Below are 21282 nucleotides of genomic sequence, written 5' to 3' on the forward strand. Positions count from 1 at the left end.
CAGTCATCTGGCTGCATCAATGTTCAGAAAGGGAGATTAGTAATCAGCATGCAAACCTTTTCCTAATGATAAAGAGAATGAAGGAAGCATAGAAGGAAGGAAAGGATGGAGAGCGGGATCAGGGTTCTATGCTGTCTGTCTCCTGGTGTTAGAAAACAATACTGCTAGAAAAGCATTAGCAGCTTATGATCAGAATGGCACAGAACATATGACATGCAGAATCAGTTTAGGATCATAGCAGCATAAAACAAGTAATATTCTTTCAGATAAAAAGAAAATGTCCCCTTTACTACTCAGGTTTGCTTTGCCTGCGCTCTCTCCCTCAGCTGACTTCTGAATCGAGTCTCTAACCCATAGCATTACTGGTTTAGATGTTTATCAGACCACCCGTAATTTTTTTTTCAGAGGATATTTTTTCAAAACTATACTTGAAACTAAATGCATATAATGGTTTCTAATTTTGGTTTCAAATTATTTTTGAAACTAAAAGGTACAAATTTGTTTATTTTTCTATATGGTAGCATGAACGTTTTCTGTGCAAAACAGTTCATTTCCTTGTGAAAGTGACATCAAACTGTGCATAACAAATAAGTATTTGTTTTGATGTAATGTTTGTGCATGCAGGAACTGATTATATCTACTCTTAACTAAGTATATAGGATAGTAGTCTGTCTTTTTTTGACAATTTATAAATGTCTAAAATACAGAAATGCCCTCCATTTGGCAAATGTTATTACAGGTAATGTTTCCTTTCCTTGAGGTGCAGCAAACTTAGCTATAATTATATTAAAGACGGTGAAAGGAGAACATTTGGAATGTAGGAGGGTGCGCAGTGCGGTTCCCTGCTATAAGTATGCAGCATTTGAATTCTGCTTTTGTGTACTCTAGCTCAAAACTCACAAAGCTGTCATATAACATTCACATTAGGGACCCATATACTTCACCATATTCTTAGACAGGACAGGGATGCAGTACAACATACTACAACATGAACGTCCACAAACACCCCTTCAGAAGTAATTTTGTATACACTATTATTTTATAAGGTCACAGTAGCATGAAATTTGACATTTAGGGCATCAGATAGATGATGGTGCAGTTAATGAGTCAGGTCACTCACACTGACCACTGTAAAACAGTTTACTAATAGCTTTGGTTAAACATATGTACAGATGATTTTGTTATATGTTAAAGACAGTTGATTTTTCGGCATATAAATATGACATTTCTATAATAAGGAGTGTTTTGCAGAAGTTACAAAGCAAACACTGTGTGCCATGAGCTTAACTGCAGGTTATGAGGAGATTCATGTAAACATCAATGATTTGTCTACTCTGTAAACTTCCCATCTCTACCAAAAATCAGAGATACATATATAAACTTGCAGTATGTACTGTGTTTATTTTCTTTTTAATGTAAACATATCTTAAATGTGCAAATATCAACAGCACCCCTAAAATTTCTGCATCTATATCATATCATCGGCAGCTTAGGTTGTCGAATCCTAAAACATCAACAAATAAGCATAGAAAGCTGACAATAGCGAACTCCACCTAATCAAATTCTTTCCTCAGGAAAGAATTCACGTGGCTGTCTGTAAACAAAATAAAAAAACACACCCAAACATAACACCCCCCCAACTAAATATACCAACTCCAAGATCGCTGTACATTGGGGAAAGGGCAAATCCCCAGTAATGGCCACGCAAATTCTTTCGCGAGGAAAGAATTAGATTATGTGGCCATTCACTATTATCAGTTTTCGACACTTAGGTGTTGATGTTTAAACATTCAACAACCTAAGCTGTCGATAATACAATATAGACTCAAATTTCTTGAGGTGAAATTGCATGAGTTTCAGTAGACCGGAAAGGCATAATGTCAAATGCTGTTCTTCAAAGGAAATTATTGTCAGTTTGGTTTCTAAGTGTCACCAGCAATGATTCACTTGTTCTGGGAGATTTATCATGTCTTCGAGGTGGTGCTACAATGTATTTGATATATTTAAGTTTTGATTGTGTGGGCTTGCACCTGCTTAAAAAAAAAAAAAAAAAAAAAACATTTTTTTTTTGTTTTTTTTTGCCCATTTCTGTTTCATATACTTTTTTCATTCTTTCAGCTAGTTAGTATTCAAAATGTTAGGCTATCATAGTACAACCATTTTCAAGAAGATAGGCAAATTTATCCACATTCTCCTTAGCCACGAGTGCAAATATTTGAAAACAGTGAAACATTTATTTCAAAGTAATGTAACTGGGTTTTATAATACATACTTACAAGACACAAAAAGATATTGACAACTTTGATTCATACTGTATAGTAAACATATTTAAGCATGACTTTGAGTGCAAATATTGCACCATGAAGAAGAACATTACAATTTGAGAGGATGATGCTAGAGAAGTAAAACAGTTGGGAATGAAATAGATTTATATGATGTATCTTAAAATGACAAAATAGTAATATTTAGAGTTACCAGCATCCATTCTGGATCAAGTCCAAAGCCACTGCCTTACTTTAAATTACTTTGAATTTAACGTGTTTAGTTTTGTTTTCTGTCATTTTTGAAGTATGTTTTACTTCTGGACAAATAGCATGCTATCCTTTTTCTTTAAACAACACTACCACAGTCTGCACATCAGTTATTTTTGGCACCAATCCTTACATTTCAAGCTATATTTTATGATTCAGAATTATTGTTGGAATACCAGTCATGCAGAACTTATTACCATCAATACCAATATCTGTCATCTAAAATACATTACTAATGTAACTTCTGACACAGCAAACTGTGAAAAAATCTTAGTGGAGATAATTATAGCATGTTATTCTTAGATGTAGGTAATGAAAATTGCATGTCTTAATTACTGAATTCAGGACCTTTAATCACTGCAGAGTATCAAGCAGTCTTAGTTTTTCTTTATCTAGAATACTTGGCGACTGAGCTAAGAACTGCACTTTTCCTAAAGATTAAATGATTGCAGACAACTTTAAAACCACATCCTCTCTTTCACCAATTCTGAAAAAAGAAATGTGTTAAAAAAATTCAGCATTTTTCTTGTATTTTCAAAGTACACAATTCTTAATTATTCTCTCACTCTTTAGATAAATATATATATATATATATATAGCCTACTAAATAACATGGATATAAGCTGCATTTCTTTCTTACACCAAAGCAGACTATTAGTTCCAAATTCTAGATGGGCATTCCAAATAAAATATGATGAGACTTCTTTGAAATACCTACTATATCTTTAAAATTTAACCCTCCTATAATACACACAAATACACGTTAGCTAGTCCGTGATCTGCTCCATACCTCTTAACCTCTTAGTGCAAGAAATCTGGACAAAGCCTGACAAAATGGGGGGACAAAGGGCCAAAAAATAGGGACATATTTTAAATATTTCTCTTATAAACTTAGAAAGTTGCTTGGGTAACAGTGTTTCTTCCAACATACATTTTCTAAAGGATTTAAAGTGTGAATCTCAAATGTATGTCATTATTTAGCGACTTTTGTCCTCAGATCATCCCAGTGATTTGCTAGAAAACCAAACATTTTATGAGGACCAGACTAAAAACATGAGCCAAAAATCTGGGAATTCTGCTAAAATCTGGACAGTTGAGAGGTATGAAAGTAGTTTTGTCAACCTCAGTGAGTAACCAGCTTGGATGGGAGATCAAAGTATACATTCAACATTACTGCTTGTTCAATGTTTTCCTTTTTTTTCCTCCCTCCTTATTTCCACAGGACCCTGCTCCAGTGGCTCCTCCACCTGTGCCCAGCTGGGCCATTCACTCCATGGGAGCAGGAGGCAGGCATCCACTGGTTAGATGAGAGACATATGGTCCATTCATTCCTCCAGAGTAAGTCCACTTTGATCATCCATTCCCCTGTAGCAAAAGCCAGGTGGCATGGAGCAGTGTAGCTTGCAGGACCTGCAGAGTGGCTTACCTCCTACTGGGCATCTAATTAGGTTGTGATAGCTGCCTGACTATGAGGCAAACACATAAGCATGCTGTAACACACACACCTTCCCCCAGATCAGTACTTCCATACACCGCTACCAATATGATCCTCTCAGATGGGTGACTGGTTACCTTGTAGTAGGTTTTCCCAATGTGTTGGGCCAAGCTACCTAGCTACCCCCAGAAGGGGTAAATCAGTACTAGCTGCCCAATCCCATTCTCCCCTTTTATGACAGCATAACTGCCCATGCCACTAATGAGGCACAAGTCTCCTGTGATGTGGTCTGAGCTTCACCGGGATGTTGGTTAGGCCATGTGTTTTTAATCCATTGTAATGTTACACATTTTCTGTTCATCAGAGCCCCTGCTATGATTTCATTTCCATCAACACAACTGCTATCCCATTGACAGCAAGTTTAATTCCCTGTTACTAATAGCCTGCCATGCCTAATATAATCCATTGTCTTACAACTTCATTTTTTTCAAAAATCATCAAAAGTATTAAATATTATGAACAAGCATGTCAGGCAGAAGACCTGCATGACAGTCAGAAAAATGATAAACATGGTATTAAGGCCTCCATCATATAAGATAAAGGAAGAGGACATTTCTCTTGTTGGAATCAGTGTTGACATTTCATTTCACATTTTAGCTGAGTGTTTTTTTTTTTCTAGTCACTACATATTGCAATGCTTTACTTATTATAGAAGTACTTCTCTGCAGGGGAATTGAATAGTTTACTAGGCATGTATTACTACACTATCAATTAATTCTTAACATTATCACTTAAGTAACCTCATCAATGAATCAGTTCCATTTTGGAATACCTGTATTTATCAGTGCGTGCCTTTTTCCAACCACTCACTGCACCAGGAAAATTAAATTCTGTTTATATGTCAAAGCATTAAAATCCAGAGAACTTTCACAGTAACTATTATATTTCAGAGTAGCAAAGCATGCAATATTTGTGATCTGTGGACCTTAGGCACTGTCTTCACAAATGTAGCATAGCAAAATCATTAATATACTAAAGGTTTTATGTCTCTCAGTTTAAGCCATTCCATACTTCTGTTGTCTTTACTGAAGTGTTTTTTTTTTTTGTACTCTGTGCTTCATATCATCTTGGATTGCCTTAGATATTGTTGCACATTTTAAATTTGTAAAGACTGCACAAAAAACTTAGTAAGATTAAAAAAGCGCTTGCTCCTGGGACTCTGAGAAAGGCTTAAACATTACAAGCTTTTGAAGTCTCAGCTCATTAACAAAGCTTGAGTACTGTGCCCACCAGCACTTGAGTCTGTTTGTGAACATGATTCAGAGCTCAAATATATCATAATTGGAAACTCTGTTCAAGCTGAGTGAGAGAAAGAGAGTGGGATACTAATACAGCAATAGATCTAAAAGAATAACAATAGAACCGCAGTGCAGACATTAATCAGCTGTTCGTAACGAACTTTACTGTAAGCGGTTCAACTCTGAACATGGAGATATTGTAATATTTGATCTTGGCCATATGGTGGATACAAGAACATTACTAGTAGCTCTTTTTTTATTTACTGTTTGCTAAATCAAAAGGCTTTATTATTTTACTAAATAAATAAATGATATTTGAAGTGAGTCTCTTACAGTGGTACTAAAAAAAAAGAAACTGATATAATAAGTCTGACTTATTAGTGTCATGTAATGCTGTAGTTTGTGTGTGAAATGAGAAACGCTGAAATTCAAGCAGTAACAGCAGGAAAACATCACTACAGTCCTCCTGCACTGAGGGTACTCTCTACATTTCCTTTTTTTCCCCTGTATTAACCAATTTTCCTACAGTCTTGTCTGTCCTACTGCTATCATCCTGATAATATGCAATTTACTCTGCATGACATGAGAAATTATTTCTTGACTCTAGAAACTATCGGCTCAACCTTCAAGGTTTTTCAGTTACCAAACGAATTTCCTTAAAATAAGAATGGCAGCCGTAAGCATCTTTTAAGTTCAGATATTCTATTATCACACAACTGTCAATATATGGAAGCAACTGAAGCTCTAGTTACATGAAAAATAAATAAACATTAACATGGGATGATATTTCAGTTAGCAGACCCTTCATGCACTTCTAAGTTATATGAACTATGCTGGTAGCAGAAGGTATGTGACAGCAAATGCAATGCTAGACATTTTTCTGCCTTATGACAATCATGTTTATCATTTCTGACTGTTGTTGTTCATCTTTTCATTTGTCTATCATCTCACTATGTATGCAGCTTGAGTTAATGATTGTATTCCTGATTTACTTTAACATGTTATTCGGAAACCAACAAAAAGGATCTCTAAAAGGGTGGATGATGGATTGGATGTGGCAAAGCTAAGCCATAACAGCTGGTTCTGCGCTAGTCCAATTGATTCTCTGCATTGTATTTTTAAAGTATGGATGCAGCACATAATGTTTTATTAAAAGTGAAAGTACAGTAACATATCCTGTCACTTACAAGTATCTGCAAGATGTACTTTGCTACTGAAAAATGTCAGATGAGGGACTTTTTTGAAAGGTCTCGACTTAATTCCTGAAAAAAATTGGAAAGCTTATGGTTGACCAACAGGATTTATTTTATCTTTTAATGTCTTATGCATTCAAGTTAAATCAGAGTAAAATGCTTCATGATTCAGTATGTGCTGAGACAGAAATGTTTGTTGGGTAATATCTGCACTGCAGTACCTGCCTTCCCTACTTTTTGCTTTGCTAGTTGGTACTGGATGCTCCTAATATGGAGTAATTTGATTTTTTTTGCTTTAAGAATGTCTCTGCAATTCATTTCACTAATGGAGAGAGGATATGGAAAAAAGTCACATAGCTCAGTCCTTTAAGTTGTAATAGGAACAAAAGCTGCAGATAATGAATGATATTCAAACGTGAAACAACAAAGTCACTACATTTTCTGAAGAACTGGATGTCATTTAACTTCCGGTTTGTAATAGCTAGTTTAGGCACAAGATAACTCTACGACCACTGGGGGGCTCCCAATCACAGCAAGCTATCAAATTCAAAGTAAACTTTATTATCATTTACGAAATTATGTTTCTTCATTTTCAGTGCAAGAAACATGCATACATACATACATACAGTTACTATTTAGTAATACTAGGATAGACACTTACAGAAATTACATACATAAAAACATGTCCTTTATGGTATTGCATAAGCAGATGTTGCACAGACTTGAATTTTCACATTAACAGGTGCCTGTGAAGCAAAAATATTGCATCGAGTATTGCACATTCAAGTTTCAGGACAGATGAATATTTGGATATTGCACTAATGTATGGCACTAGTAGTAGTGATCTTAGAATAAATGGATATGAGAATATATAATTTACTGGATTAGTCAAGAGAATAATCAGTTAATTGGTTGAAAGAGCAGAATGGCTTCTGGCATGCCTGTTGTTAGAGTTCAGCAGTCTCTGTAGGATAAAGGAAGAAAGCTTCTACTGAGCCTAGAAGTCTTACAGTGCATACTGTGGTAACATCTACCCAAGGAAAGGTGGGAGAATATACCACAAGCAGGGTGAGTATGGTCATTTATTATCTTTCTAGCTCTTCCAATACATTGAGATTCATGTAAATCATCCAAGGATGCCAGTGGAGAGCCAATGATTTTTTACACTGCTGTTGCAGCTCTCCAGAGAGCCTTACAATCAGAGGCATTACAGTTCCTGTACCATACAATGATGTTGATTGTCAGTACGCTGTCAATAGATCCCCTATAAAAGGCTTAGAGGATGGACTCTGACAGGTTTGCATTCCTTAGTTTCTGTAGGAAGTACAAACGATGCTGCACCTTTTTGACAGTGTGGTTGATGTGCACCGACCAGGACAGGTCCTCTGATATGTGTATACACAGGAACCATGGGAGCTCGCAGGATTTTTTGCAGGGAGGTGCCAACTCAGAGCCCCCCCCCCACTCAGCCCCCCCCCCAATACAGCAACTCCAATGTCCCATTACTTGGCTATTTCTCCCCAATTGTCATAAACACTGGTCAAAACGCTCCGAGTACATACTGTGTTCTGTTTTACTTCTACAATGAGTACAGATATTTGGATTTAATTTACAACTTTTTTTTCAAATTTTATAGCACAAACACTGATAGACATTTGCTGAACAAAGCAATAGTCTCACAATGAAAAAAGACTTACCATTAAAGCTCCTCTGCCTTTGAAACTCACATTCACTGAAACAGCATTGAAACCCACATTCAAAGAATTCAAAGAAAATCCATCTGGCCAGTGGTGGGTTAAGTTTACCTTTAGGCTGTTTTCAAATTGTAGGCCTCTTGCACACATTTTTAGGACCCTGCAAAAGTTCTTTGTTTCACCAACCTGATTGTATTACAGTCTCACCAACAAAAGTTATATCCCTTGTATAATACAGCACCACTTGTTAGAGCGTGTTTTAAATTTATAGTATTAAACATTTTTCCAGTAAGCAATGAAATAAGACATATGAACCAATAATGACAAGCCTGCCCAATTCAGAACATTTACCCCCATAAAAGGCCACTCAAACATCTGTCATTACAATCCACCAATATCAGTCAATATGCACAATTTCTGCAGAAGTAAAACTCATCTGAATAATTCCACATTAAAGAGATCTGTAACTAATGAAGAGGTTGCTGCTAACAAACAACTTTATGTTTCAGTGTTTCATCTACAAATTCAGTGCCTCCTGCCTTATAAGAAAAAAATGCCTATGTTACATTAAAAAAAATGGTAACCTGGTAATATCGCAATAGGGAATGGATGGCAAACTGAAAACAGGTTCATACCTACTAGGCATCTCATCCAAAGGAAGACATATTCCGGACTGCACTACCCTACCTCCTTAAAATACAGACATAACACAGTACCAGCAATCCATCTGCATGCTGTAGGAGTAGAACCTACAGGCTTCTGCATCAAGACCCAAGTATACTACCCATTGTATTACTAACACTGCTTTAAAATTCTATACCACAATAGTGACACCATTTGCTAAACAAAACAGCTGAACATTTTAAACAGACTTAGTATGAGCAGCAGTAAACTTCTCTTCTCTTGAAGCTCACAATTCCTTGAATTTGCACTTGAAAATAAATTTCTTGAAAAATGTACCTGAAACTTGGTTCCTTAACAAATGCAGCTTGGTGGTTGGAGTAGAGGATTCAGCCTCTTGTTTCCTGTAGCTAAAGTACAGGGTTTGAGCCTAAGCAAATTACTAACCACCTACTAACTCTAACTAGGGCATTTCACTCACACACACACACACACACACACACACACACACACACACACACACACACACACAAACACACACCTCAACCGCTTAGTGCAAGAAATCTGGCCGAAGCCTAAAATAAATAAAGACAGATTATAAATATTGTTATCATGAACTTAGAAAATTCCAAGAATAACATAGTTTGTGCTAGTATGCATTTTTCTAAAGGATATGAATTCTAAATCTCAAATGTTTGTCATTATTTAACAACTTCAGTCCTTTTTTGGAAGACCAGAACAAATATGGGGCAAAAATCTGGGCATTGTGCAAAAACCTGGACAGTTGAGGGGGTTACACACATATACACACAGATCACTGTCCCTTACTTGCCAGCGCTAACTAACTGTAATGCAGTGTCTAGCTCAATCACAGTAGTGGGCATGTATAATCGATCTCTAACACCAGCACTAAACTGGGGAAAGGAAAAGCTGATGTAAGAACCATAGACCTATATCATGCAGCCATACACTCATATACTACATGTAACAAATTAGTCTTGTTCTGCTTCTTTTAAGCCCCCAAACACATTTCATTGATGCTGAATACATTTGCTAAGTGTAAAAGCTACACAATCAAATTTACTTGTTAAATGTAATGCAGCGTGGAACCAAGTGTGTATTTTAATAGGCTTTTTACATCCGACAGTACTGAATATGCCATGGGTGGGGTGGAAAAAGTACTTCTTTACAACCAATATGAACACTGTGTTTTCACTACCCACATCAACTGATTTTCAAAGAAGCCAAATTAATTAAATAAAAAGTGCCAAGAATCGGAAGACAATGTGAAATGCTCACCACAAACAGAACAAGCGAGTAACTGTCTGAAAAAGGGTAACGACGTGTTGATCTTGGTAAATGGCTGTGAACTCCTAGTATCACAGTCCATCACTACATGGCTCACAGAAATGTAAAGAGCTGTCGCATTCATCTCCAGATGTCAATGGTATGGAATCCTGGGCTAGGAATCGCAACTTCACTCTTCTTTTATTTACAATTATGTGCGTGGGTGGAAAGTAAGTACAAGACATCTGTGTGACAATGCACACAAAGATGTAATGTGACAGATGTGGGTGACCAGACCACGCTTAAGGAACTGTCTTAAAACAAAAACAGTATTTGCTTTTATAAATTAAAAAGTAGATGTGACAGTCCATCAGCAAGTGAAGTCAAAATCCAGGGGGGTGCAAGTGCACCCTGTTGCACCTGCCTGCAGGTTCCCATGCCAGGAACTTAGTGCTGTTGACTCTTCCTACTGATACTTCCTTGATTTCCAGAGGTTGATGTGCTTCCCAAGACATCCTAAAGTCCACCATCAGTTCCTTGGTTTTGTGGATGTTCAATGCCAGATTGTTGCTGTCACATTAGCCTAGTTCCACTTCACTCCTATATGCTGTTTACACTACATTCCTGCCAAGACCTATGACTCTGGTGTCACTTGTGAACTTGCTAATTTTGTTGGATTCATATCTGGCTATACAGTCATGTGTAAGAAAGGTGAATAATAGAGGACTCAGAACACAGCCTTATGGTACACCCATGTTTAGAATTATGCTTTACAGCTATTATTTCTCACACATACCTTTTGGGGTCTGTCTGTAAGAAAGCCTATCATCCAATTGCAAAAGGGGGTGTTGATGCCTAGTTGGATTAGTTTCATCACTAGGTTTTGGGGGAAGACAGTATTAAAGGTGGAACTGAAGTTGATGAATAACATCCTGACATAACAGTCCTTATTTTCCAAGGGAGTCAAGGTTGCATGAAGTACTAAAGAGATGGCATCTGCTGTGCAGTGATTTGACCTGCAGGCAAACTACAATGTATCTAGTGTTGCAGGTATGTTTGCTGAGATGTGTTCCTTGATCAGATGCTCAAAGCAGTTCATTACTGTCGATGTTAGAGCACCTGGGGAATAATCATTCAGACTTGCTGGTTATGGTTTCTTGGGTAAGGGAATGATAGGCATGCTCTTAAAGAATCTCAGTACAATGGCTAATCACAGTGATGTATTGAAAATGTTTGTGAGCACCAATGCCAGCTGTGCAGCACAGGCCATGAGAACCCTGCCCATAATGATATCTGGACCAGCTGCTTTTCTTGGGTTAACTCATCTCAAAGATTTCTGTACATCAGCAGTGCTGAGGCATAGCATTTCCTCATCCTGACCAACAGGTAGTTTATTTGCCACAGTTTTGTTGTCCACATCGAACCCATTGAAGAAGTTGTTTAGTTTATTTAAGAAATCTGTACTGTCGTCACACTGGGTAGATGAAGGTTTGTAGTCAGTTATGGCTAATTTTGATATTTGTTTTACATGTTTGTCAAAACCAACTAAAGCTAGTAGAGCAGTTTTATGAATTTAGCAAATCAGGCAGGCAATAACTCATATGGTGAAGAATTGTAAGTACAGGAACTATTTCTTCTCCCTCAAAGTTCAAAGATTTCTCTGGATGCAGTGACAGAGTTTTGTCAAGAAGAAGGTTTCATAATTTCATTAAATGTTTGACTATTCACATAGTGCCCTTAACTTAGTTAAATCCTGCTGGTGGGCATTCACTCCACTAAAACTAACATCATGGCTAACATTAGTCATCTGTTATACCCACAGTTGCAGGGAGTCCCCAGATCATCATTGACTGTGTGGGGGCCCTGCAAAAGCTGCTGTTTTGTTGGGGAAAAAATGAGTAGGAAAAAAGATCATAAATTCTCTGATGATATTATCTATCCTAACAGGGTTGTGATGTTATCCTGTTAGGATAAAGCTAGTTATCAGTGAACAAATGGGAGCAAGGCATGCGCTAGAGATCAGCAGCTCATAGCAAGTGATCTTAGCTCTTATCTAGGATTTTAAGAAAGCAGCTACTCCTGATCTCCAGGAATGGTTTTCTCATTCATGGAGTTCTATGAATAATGGCAGAACACTAGATACTATAATTATCAAATTCTTTGCTGAAGAATTCTGGGCAAAACCGAAAATAATGGTAGAATAAAGGCTCAAAATCAGAAACACTTTTTAAATATTCAAAAACAATGTGTCTGCACGGAGTTAATGCTCCAGCCAAGAAAATCAACCCAGAACAATAAAATAAAGCAATAGTAGCTGGAGCGACACTAGGTAATACACACCTATATTCACCCAAGGTACTCGAAACACCAGATACCAAACGGAGAGCGTAGAAGTTGTAAAAATATCCAAACATTATTTTATTGCATAAAAATAAAACACACAGGTTAGCGCTTTCACCAGTAGGCTTCTTCAGACCTATAACATTGCCAAAACCATTCAAACTTAAATAGCTTCCATGGCGGGAAAACAACTACTCCCTTAAAGTGCCAGTGTTCATATATATAAATATAATGCCTCATATACATACATTACCTAAAAATCATTCTAAAACAACATGATAATCACATGTATAGATAAAACTAAAACTACATGTAGGTGTATATATGAACAACATATGTAAAAACATATATTCTGTGTAAGACTATAATGGCATAGATTTAGCACATCATTCATTACATTTACATCATTTTTAAAATACAAACAAATGTGCATATAATTAAAAACAATAAAGTGGCATCATTCCTCAGTCTGTGCAGCCTACACCAATAATATACTTCAAGCTTTCAATTTCCTTGATTTCAAAAATGGTTTAATTGAAACCTTCCCATTAAGACCTGAGGGTTGATCAGATCTTAACCTCATGATCCAGATGGTCTCCTTCTCCTCTGTGTATGTCCTGATATCCCCACCTCTGTAATTGGGACTAACCCTCTCTATTATCATAAACCTGAAGGTATGAGAATCATCATTATCCATGATGTGCTTTGACAATGCATTAACCTTGGACTTAGTCCTAATCTGATATAAATGTTCACAAATTCTATCCCTAAGCGTCCTGTTCATTTTCCCAACATAAAACATTTGGCATACTTCACAGGAAGCAAGGTAAACCACATCACCAGACATGCAGTCCCCTGCTACATGGAAGACATGCCTGGATAAGTCAAAAGGGCTGACAAAAATGGGACTAGAATCTATAAATCCAAAAAAATTGCAACGTCCACATGGCATAGTACCATATGTAGTAAAAGTCTCTACACCTAATACTTTCTTGGGGTAGCACAAATGTCTCTTCAGATTCATCTTGTTCTTATAAATGAACCTCAGAGCTGCACCCACAGCTTCTTTAACCTCAGGATCAACCATTAAAATATCCCAATATGCCTTCACAATGTCCTTGATCTGACCTACATCCTTAGTATAAAACAAGGAAAATTCCACAGGTCTAGATTGAATTGACCCATCACAACCAGTAACACATTCATCAATGGAGTTCCTCACAGTCGCTGTACAACTAGCCTCAGCTCATACTATGCAGACAAATATCGAACTGCAGCATCCCTTCTCAGAGTGGCAATACCTTCAATGCCTCTGTCAACATCCATAGCATTATAGCCATGGTCTCTAAACCTATCACATAAATCATCCAATTTCTGTGTAAACCCTAGATCAGTAGGGTTATATCTCGACACCCTCATGGCTTGTCCTCTGAAGATATTTTGATAAATATGGCCAGGGTGCATACTATGTCGATGCAGCAAAACGTTCATATGGCAAGGTTTTCTAAAAACCCCAGTATTCAGCATACCATTACTCAACCTGTCAACTAAAACATCCAAAAATGGGAGTCTAACTGCTGAAAATTCATAACTAAACTTGAGGTACTCAGAAAGAGAATTAACTTCACCAATGAATGAAAACAATTCTTCAGATGAACCTGTCCAAATGAAAAACAGATAATCCACAAAATGCCTGTAAAAAGCCACTGATTCCACATATCCTGACATCCCGAAAAGGAGGTCACCCTCCCATGCTGCCATGAAGAGATTGGCATAGCTATTGGCACACAAAGTGCCCATAGCTACGCCATCTCATTGCAGATAACATTGGTTCCCAAAACAGAACACATTACATTCCAAAACCACCTCCAGAAAAGTCATCAACAAATCAATTACTGCTCCAGTAAGAGTGGAATTCCTCCTCAAATATTCACTCACCCTCTCAACCCCCTCATTATTTTGGATAATGGTGAAAAGAGACTGTATGTTCATCATCACAAAGCGATACTGCTTATCACTAGGCACTTCCTTAATAAATGCATATAAATCCAACAGAAACTGCTTTGTGTCTCTCAGTATAAAACCATTAGCTTCCACAATTGGTCTTAAGAACTTCTCTATGTATATTGAGAAGGGTTCCGTGGACCAAACCTTCCTGAAACTATGGGTCTCAATGGGGGTCTCTCTCTGTTTTTATGTATCTTCGGGAGACCCTGAATCACAGGAATAAGAGGATGGGTGACATCTAAGAACTCATATAGTAGTTCAGTAATCACACAACTTTTAAATAAATCCTCCAACATGCTATGTATTCTGCTCAGAAACACAAAAACAGTATCCCTGCTAATGGGGGTATAAAATCTATCATCTCCCAATATCTCTGTCATACAATCATTATATAATTGTGCATCCATTACTACGATTCCTCCGCCTTTATCGACGGGTCATATCACTATCATGGGATCACTACATAATGATTTTAAAGCTTGTATCTGCTTATATGAAAGGTTATCCTTATTAAACAACCTATTCTTATTTATAACCCTACTTTTATAAAGATCATCTTCAACCATCTTGCTAAAAGCTGCTATTAAAGGATGCGGCACTGGAACATAGTGACTAGGTCTTCTAAAAACAATAGGATCACTCATCTCTATTTTACCTTTGAATTCCAGCTTTAGTGATAAATTCCGTGCATACAACTTAAAGTCACGATGAGTCTCATCAAAATTACTATACATAGTTGGAATAAATGTAAGGCCTCTGGAGAGTACCCCTATCTCATTTGTTTTCAGGACACGAGATGATATATTAAACACTACATTTTCCCTTATCTCTCTCACATCCGCTTGAGATTGTGATTGGGAAGTGATTTGGTAGACAGTTTCTGCTTCTGTCTGCCCCTGCTCATAGAACATGCTCTCCCCTCTTTGTGTTCTAACCTGATAGGGAAAGGGTGTCTAACATAATAGGTGACAGCACCTACACTGCCACACTCTTCAAATGGGTTCCCTGCCTCCTTCTCAACCCCCACACCTGGGGCCAAGATTCTTGGGGGTTTTCTCCTAACAAGAGGTTCTATAGATTTACCTGTACGGTCACTAACATCAGTGTCTGCAGAGTTCAGACAACCCCTAGTGTTGACTCCAACATGAGTGGCACGATATTCATCAATCACACCAGTTTATAACCGGACATTGTCACTTGTCCCTTCCTTGGGACTGCTAACATCAGAATTAATAACTTTAATAGCATTTGCAGCCCCCAAACTAGCTGGTACATCAGTCAAAGCATTTACTGCTAACCCATTCCCAGTAACGTCATTATCAGTTAACATGGTATCAGAATGAGGTGTATGACAAGCAACGCCACTATTCCTTGACATATCATTATTAATAACATCTCTATTAACTCTCGGCCAAGTGAAAATGTGTCCTTGGCAAAAGTCGCTTATGTCCATAAGCAATTTGTCTTTCTTCTGATCAAAAAGACGCCTCTCTTAGGATGATGGAAACACTCATACATACATACTGTCCTGTTGTTTCTTTATGCAATCTCTCAATAAATCTTCCTTAGGCCCAAAAAAATAATTCAACAGGGCCATATATTTGAGGCTCACCTCGATATTAAGCTGCTGCCACTTGAACAGCAGCTCAGGGTACTGTATCCCCATCCTGGGCAATTTGAGAATCCTCAGCCCTCTAGGAACAATTCAGTGTTGTAAATACAGCTCAAAGTACTGCCTCTACGTCTGCAGCCTTTTCAATTTGTTCAAGTCCATCTCTAATAATCTCCAAGACTGTGCGTAGTTCTTCTCGGTCATATTGCTCTACGACACGCCCACTCACAGCATCGTCAGGGGCCTCATACAACACCAACAGATTGTTCTGCCCTCGAAGACAGTCAGAAAATCTATCCAATACAGGGTGAGGACCATCAATCTCATCACTCGCCCCTCTCGCCACATAAGGAAGTTCAATCGATACTGTAGCTGCCTCAACCATGCCTCTGTGCAAATAACACCAGCACTGATTTAAATGTCCAAAAACAATGTGTCTGCATGGAATTAACACTCCAGCCAACAAAAACAAGCCCAGAACAATCAAACAAAATAGTAGTAGCTGGAGCGACACTAGGTAATACACAGCTATATTCATCCAAGGAACTCGAAACACCAGATACCAAACGGAGAGCGTAGAAGTTGTAAAATATTCAAATGTTATTTTATTGCATAAAAATAAAACACACAGGTTAGCACTTTCACCACTAGGCTTCTTCAGACCTATAACATTGCTAAAACCATTCAAACTTAAATAACTTCCATGGCGGGAAAACAACTACTCCCTTAAAGTGCCAGTGTTCATATATATAAATACAATGCCTCATATACATACATTACCTAAAAATCATTCTAAAACAATATGATAATCACATGTATAGATACAACTAAAACTACGTATAGGTGTATGTATAAACAACATATTTAAAAACATTTATCCTATGTAAGAGTATAATGGCGCAGATTTAACACATCATTCATTACATTTACAACATTTTTAAAATAGAAACAAATGTGCATATAATTAAAAACAATAAAGTGGCATCATTCCTCAGTCTGTACAGCCTACACCAATAATATACTTCAAGCTTTCAATTTACTTGATTTTAAAAATGGTGTAATTGAATCCTTCCCATTAAGTCCCGGGGGTTGATCAGATCTTAACCTCATGATCCAGACGGTCTACCTCTCCTCTGTGTATGTCCTGATATCCCCACCTCTGAAATTGGGACTAACCCTCTCTATTATCTTAAACCTGAAGGTATGAGAATCATCATTATCCATGATGTGCTTGCACAATGCATTATCCTTGGACTTAGTCCTAATCAGATATAAATGTTCACAAATTCTATCCCTAAGCCTCCTGTTTATTTTCCCAACACAAAACATTTGGCATACTTTACAGGAAGCAAGGTTAACCACATCACCAGACATGCAGTCCCCTGCCACATGGAAGACATGCCTGGATATGTCACAAGGGTTGAAAAAACGGGACTAGAATCCATAAATCCACAAAAATTGCAATGTCCACATGGCATAGTACCATATGTAGTAAAAGTCTCTACACCTAATACTTTCTTGGGGTAGCACAAATGTCTCTTCAGATTCATCTTGTTCTTATAAATGAACCTCAGAGCTGCACCCACAGCTTCTTTAACCTCAGGATCAACCATTAGAATATCCCAATGTGCCTTCACAATGTTCTTGATCTGACCTAAATCCTTAGTGTAAAACAATGAAAATGCCATGGGTGTAGATTGAATTGACCCATCACAACAAGTAACACATTATTCAATGGAGTTCCTCACAGTTGCTGTACAACTAGCCTCAGCCCCATTATTCAGCCTCTCATACTCTGCAGAAAAATATGGAACTGCAGCATCCCTTCTCAGAGTGGCAATACCTCCAATGCCTCTGTCAACATCCATAGCATTATAGCCATGTTCTCTAAACCTATCACATAAATCATCCAATTCCTGTGTAAACCCCAGATCTGTAGGGTTATATCTCAGCACCCTCATGCCTTGTCCTCTGAAGATATTTTGGTAAATATGGCCAGGGTGCATACTATGTCGATGCAGCAAAACGTTCATATGGCAAGGTTTTCTAAAAACCCCAGTATTCAGCATACCATTACTCAACCTCTCAGCAAAAACATCCAAAAATGGGAGTCTAACTGCTGAATATTCGTAACAAAACTTGAGGTATTCAGAAAGGGAATTAACTTCACCAATGAATGAAAACAATTCTTCAGATGAACCTGTCCAAATGAAAAACAGATCATCCACAAAACGCCTGTAAAAAGCCACTGATTCCACATATCCTGACATCCCGAAAAGGAAGTCACTCTCCCATGCTGCCATGAAGAGATTGGCATAGCTATTGGCACACAAAGTGCCCATAGCTACGCCATCTCATTGCAGATAACATTGGTTCCCAAAACAGAACACATTACATTCTAAAACCACCTCCAGAAAAGTCATCAACAAATCAATTACTGCTCCAGTAAGAGTGGAATTCCTCCTCAAATATTCAATCACCCTCTCAACCCCCTCATTATTTGGGATAATGGTGAAAAGAGACTGTATGCCCAGCATCACAAAGAGATACTGCTTATCACTAGGCACTTCCTTAATAAATGCATATAAATCCAACAGAAACTGCTTTGTGTCTCTCAGTATAAAACCATTAGCTTCCACAATTGGTCTTAAGAACTTCTCTATGTATATTGAGATGGGTTCCGTGGACCAAACCTTCCCTGAAATTATGGGTCTCAATGGGGGTCTCTCTCTGTTTTTATGTATTTTTGGGAGACCCTGAATCACAGGAATAAGAGGATGGGTGACATTTAAGAACTCATATAGCAGTTCAGTAATCACATGACTTTTAAATAAATCCTCCAACATGCTATGTATTCTGCTCACAAACACGAAGACAGTATCCCTGCTAATGGGGGTATAAAATCTATCATCTCCCAATATCTCTGTCATGCAATCATTATATAATTGTGCATCCATTACTACGATTCCTCCGCCTTTATCGACGGGTCGTATCACTATCATGGGATCACTACATAATGATTTTAAAGCTTGTCTCTGCTTATATGAAAGGTTATCCTTATTAAACCTCCTATTCATATTTATAACCCTACTTTTATAAAGATCATCTTCAACCATCTTGCTAAAAGCTGCTATTAAAGGATGCAGCACTGAAACATAGTGACTAGGTCTCCTAAAAACAATAGGATCACCCATCTCAGTTTTACCTTTGAATTCCAGCTTTAGTGATAAATTCCGTGCATACAACTTAAAGTCACGATGAGTCTCATCAAAATTACTATAAATAGTTGGAATAAATGTAAGGCTTCTGGTGCGTACCCTTATCTCATTTATTGTCAGGACATGAGATGATATATTAAACGCTACATTTTCCATTTTCTCTCCCACATCCTCTTGAGATTGTGATTGGGAAGTGATTTGGTAGACAGTTTCTGCTTCTGTCTGCCCCTGCTCATAGAACATGCCCTCCCCTCCTTGTGTTCTAACCTGATAGGGAAAGGGTGTTGAACATAATAGGTGACAGCACCTACACTGCCACCCTCTTCAAATGGTTTCCCTACCTCCTTCTCAACCCCCACACCTGGGGCCAAGATTCTTGGGGTTTTCCTCCTAACAAGAGGTTCTATAGATTTACCTGTACGGTCACTAACATCAGTGTCTGCAGAGTTCAGACAACCCCTAGTGTTGACTCCACCTTGAGTGGCACGATATTCATCAATCACAACAGTTATAACTGGACATTGTCACTTGTCCCTTCCTTGGGACTGCTAAAATCAGAATTAATAACTTTAATAGCATTTGCAGCCCCCAAACTAGCTGGTACATCAGTCAAAGCATTTACTGCTAACCCATTCCCAGTAACGTCATTAACAGTTAACATGGTATCAGAATGAGGTGTATGACAAGCAACACCACTATTCCTTGACATATCATTATTACTAACATCTCTATTAACTCTCGGCCAAGTGAAAATGTGTCCTTGGTGAAAGTCGCTTATGTCCATCTGCAATCTGTGTTTCTTCTGATCAAAAAGACGCCTCTCATAGGATGACACACTGTCCAAAATCGTACTGAAGTGTATATCAATGCAACGAGCTGGAAAACGCTCATACATACTGTCCTGTTATTTCTTTATGCAATCTCTCAATAAATCTTCCTTAGGCCCAAAAAAATAATTCAACAGGGCCATATATTTGAGGCTCACCTCGATATTGAGCTGCTGCCACTTGAACAGCAGCTCAGGGTAATGTGTCCCCATTCTGGGCAATTTGAGAATCCTCAGCCCTCTAGGAACAATTCAGTGTAGTAAAAACACCTCAAAGTACTGCCTCTGCGTCTGCAGCCTTTTCAATTTGTTCAAGTCCATCTCTAATAATCTCCAAGGCTGTGCGTAGTTCTTCTCGGTCATATTGCTCTATGACATGCCCACTTACAGCATCGTCAGGGGCCTCATACAACTCCAACAGATTGTTCTGCCCTCAAAGACAGTCAGAAAATCTATCCAATACAGGGTGAGGACTATCAGTCTCATCACTAGCCCCTCTCACCACATAAGGAAGTTCAATCGATACTGTAGCTGCCTCAACCATGCCTCTGTGCAAATAACACCAGCACTGTTTTAAATGTCCAAAAATAACGTGTCTGCATGGAGTTAATGCTCCAGCCAATAAAAACAAGCCCAGAACAATCAAACAAAATAGTAGTAGCTGGAGCGACACTAGGTAATCCACAGCAATATTCATCCAAGGAACTAGAAACACCAGATACCAAACGGAGAGCGTCGAAGTTGTAAAATATCCAAATGTTATTTTATTGCATAAAAATAAAACACACAGGTTAGCACTTTCACCACTAGGCTTCTTCAGACCTATAACATTGCTAAAACCATTCAAACTTAAATAGCTTCCATGGCGGGAAAACAACTACTCCCTTAAAGTGCCAGCATTCATATATATAAATACAATGCCTCATATACATACATTACCTAAAAATCATTCTAAAAAAATATGATAAGCACATGTATAGATACAACTAAAACTACATGTAGGTGTATGTATAAACAACATATTTAAAAACATATATCCTATGTAAGACTATAATGGCACAGATTTAACACATCATTCATTACATTTACATCATTTTTAAAATAGAAACAAATGTGCATATAATTAAAAAAAATAAAGTGGCATCATTCCTCAGTCTGTACAGCCTACACCAATAATATACTTCAAGCTTCCAATTTCCTTGATTTTAAAAATGGTGTAA

Source organism: Protopterus annectens, chromosome 4.part1, assembly GCF_019279795.1.
Source record: "Protopterus annectens isolate FY-2018-M chromosome 4.part1, PAN1.0, whole genome shotgun sequence".
In the NCBI taxonomy this organism is placed as follows: Eukaryota; Metazoa; Chordata; order Ceratodontiformes; family Protopteridae; genus Protopterus; species Protopterus annectens.